Consider the following 3,808-nt stretch of genomic DNA (forward strand, 5'->3'; position numbering starts at 1 on the left):
TTGGAAGTTGTATTAGTTCTGATCGTAGTGTGACAGATGAGGTGAATGCACGAATCTGCAAGCCTCGGACCGCGTTTGCTAACTTGAGACACCTATGGCGCCAGAATAGTTTATCCTGAATCTGAAAGGACGTGTGTATCAAGCTACATTGTGGGCTGTTTTGTTGTATGGCTGTGAGACTTGGCCTATTCGAGCGGCGGACCTGAGACGTCTTCAGGTGTTCCACAATCGTTGTCTCAACCATAGCTCGTGTGGGTTGGTGTCGGCGAATCCGTAACGAGGCAGTTAGAAAGCGTGTTTTCGGTTGCGTAACAGGTTCATCCATTGAAGAATGTGTCCAGGACCAGAAGCTGAGTTGGTTGGGACATGTGCTACGTATGCCGAACCATCGTTTGCTGAAGAGAGTACTGTTCTCCATGCCCAATTCGGAGTGGCGTAAACAGAGAGGTGGCCAACCCTTGACTTGGCAGAGGAGTATGAAGAGGATCACGAAACGCCTGGGTGCTGTCGGCGCTACTCGCCTTCCAGGATGGGGACCGCGTGATCCTTACTGTGCCTGGTTGGAGACACTACAAGATATGGCTGCCAACTGATGTCAGTGGCGTTCTTCTTGTCAGTTTCTATTCAGATTGTCTGAGTGAATGTCTGGAGGTGTAGGCACCTCGGAATGATTGTGTTAAGCTAGCACTAAGTCCCTTCCCCATCCACCTTTACTTTTTTTCTTTACAATAAGGCTTTCAAATAAGTCATGGTTGTACGGCAGTGAAGCATCGGTGTTGAACACTGATGTCATGCTGTTGATGATGATGATGCTTAAGCTGTGTGGTGATCATATGTTTTTATGCAGTATTAACGGCGAGATGGCTCAAGTGGTTAGAGCGCGCATTTACTGACCGGAATGTCCGTGGTTCGAACCCGACCTCCGCCTCTCGACTTCCCCTGTCTAGGTTTGGGCAACTTGGCAGTATCTCAGCCCTCGTGCTTCCTTCGGGTGGCATACCAGCTAGGCACCGAAAGGGGGCCACAGCTGAACAATTATTATTATTTTGTAGTATTAGCTTCCGAAATAGCTGAGGTCGTCTAGCCACATTGTGTCCTCCAATGACATGCAGCCCACGAACATTGGCATAAGGTACCGATGGCGTGGATCAATAACTGACTGCCGGTCGTTTTGGAACACATTTGCTTGTTCTGACCACGCACTCGTCCGGAGTCGCGTCTCCCTTAGTTTTTCATGGATGCGTAATGTTGGGGAAAAGCCTGGCAACTTCAGCAGCATATCACAATTCAGCTGTAGCACCTTTTCGGTGCTCAGCTGCCATGCCACCCGAAGGAAGCCCGAGGTCTTGGATACTGTCAGGTTATCCAAGCCAAGGTAGAGGAAATCGAGGGGCGGAGCTCGGGTTCGAACACCGACCATCCTGTCAGTAAATTCGCACTCCAACCACTGAGCCATCTCGCCCCATCTCACCTGGCAACGTAGTGACTGACAGATCCCAGAATCCTCTCCTAGAGTCTTCCAAATACTCCATCGTCAGATGTGAATTCATAGTGGGACGAGATCGCCACGTCTTTCCACAGTGCTGGGAGTTTTGCCAGGCTCACTTAGGCTCTGAATGTCAGACCGAACAGTGACATTGCTTGAATTAGAAATATTCCATTCGGTCCCGAGCATAACTTGACGCGACGATGAGATGTTTAGAATGCGTCCGAGAACGAGTTAGAACAGGGTTCGAGTTTTCGAGGATAAGCAACGTTTTACTTGTCTAAGAACAAGCGTGCGTGAGCTGAAATGTACATGCAAAGGTTCAGTACGAGTATATATGGTAAGTATAATAATAAGCACACAAAAATCATGACATCCACTCCGGCATTGTTTGAATGGACACATATGAACTGGCGTAGATAGGGGATGATGTATTGAATCAGGCTTCTCTGTTCCTCAAACTGTAAGGATGAATGCGTCACTCTTATTCTAGAACCTCAGGATAACTCGGTTGGTATTCAGAGGACTGTACGGAAAAAGATTCACACTCTTGAGAGCTATGGGGCTGGCGTCCGGTTGTTCCAGTCGTAAATGGGTGTTCGGCGTCCTCATTAGATTCAGATAAATTGAGAACACCGTCGGTTGTATTCTGAATTTCTGGGACTAGACGGTGAAGGGACACGGTTTTGACTCGTCCGTCTCGATGAGCGATGTGTGCGTAGTGTGGGTTGCAGTTCAGAAGGTCGATCGATTTCTTCTACTAGTGGTTGGTACTTGCATAACAGTGATCGGAGGCTGTGTAGAGCATCAGGGAGTACTGATTCCCATTGGGAAGGTGGAAGATTGTGAAATTTCAACGCTCAGCTTATCGTTTTCCAGAGAGTACCGTTGAGACGCTCAACTTGACCGTTACACTGTGGATTAGAAGCTGATGTATGACCATAGCAACACCTTTCTCGAGAAGAAGGCTATTGATCTCAGACGGCATGAACGATGAGCCTCCGTCAAATGTAGGCTGGTATTCCGAACAAAAGGAAGATTTGTATGAGACAGTCAGTCACAGTTGCCGAGGTTATATTCTCACACGCGAATACAAATGGGATTCTAGAGGACTCGTCAATTATTGTGTGCAAGTAGCGGTTGCGTGTATTAGATGGCAAAGGCCTTTTAAAGTCTAAACTCAAGCGTTCAAATGTTGTGTTGTTTTAATGCGTCTGCCAGAGGATTTCCAGAATCTTGGCTTCGGTTCGCTACACACTTTTCAGGAGGAAATAACGCGCTTGACATCGTTGACGGAGTAGGGCAGATTCTCGCAACGCACAAAATGAAACATACGTGTAATGCTTGGATGGCAGAGGGAGTTATGGAGCTCTCTAAGTTGGTTATTGCTCCCTATGGAAGCGCATACTTGTTGTGACAGTGTCTGCGACATGGTTGTCCTTGCCAGGTGGGTATATGACATCATACTTGTAGTCGGACAACTCAATCCTCAGCGTTTTACTGTTGCGAGAGTCGAGTAGTTCCAAGACGATATTAGAAAGGAGACAGAATAGAAGGACGTAATGCACGCTTTAATTGTCTAATAACGGTAGTACATGAGCTGAAAATATAGAGTGAGAATTACGAGTGGTGTTGTTAATAGTTCGCTGAAAACACGCTACACCGTTTGCGACACCGAAGAGTATGCGGCAAAACTGAAACAGGCCACCGAACAGGTTTGTCGGATCCAGAGATGGGAACTTGATAGTAACCAAACAAGAGGCCCCCGACCTAAAGCTGCCGCCTTAACGTGGTCAGAGGCTAGGGTAGGGTCCCCGAACAAAACTCCACACTCTACCACTGCCTGGTGGGTCAGGCTTTTGAGCCAGAGTCTAGGGTCAGGGTCCCCTACGTCATCCCACTGCCTTGTGGGTCAGGCTTTTGAGTCGAAGGCTCAATTTGGGGTACCTCAACCAAACCCCCTTTCTCGGCCTGGGCAACCGGGAAGTATCATTTGCCCGCGCAGTTCAGCGTCCACCGATGTCCCTTCCCAACCCCTTCCCACTGCACAAGCAAACGTCGCTGGGCTATTTGACTGTCAGTCATCCGACCGGAGGGCCTTATGCTCCTCGCTGCCTACAAACATTAAACAAAATAACACCCTTTTAAATCCACGAGATCCTTTCTATATAGGAGCTTTTAACGTCCGTACTCTATGTCAAATTGGCAAACGAGCAATGCTTGCTGAAACCTTGTCCTCCCTTAAAATTGATGTATGCTGTGTCTCCGAAATACGCATACAAGACCCGAGCGTGGTTCTGCATCTCAGAACGCCAAGGATGA

The sequence above is a fragment of the Opisthorchis viverrini genome (genome assembly GCF_000715545.1).
Source record: "Opisthorchis viverrini unplaced genomic scaffold opera_v5_39, whole genome shotgun sequence".
Classification (NCBI taxonomy): domain Eukaryota; kingdom Metazoa; phylum Platyhelminthes; class Trematoda; order Opisthorchiida; family Opisthorchiidae; genus Opisthorchis; species Opisthorchis viverrini.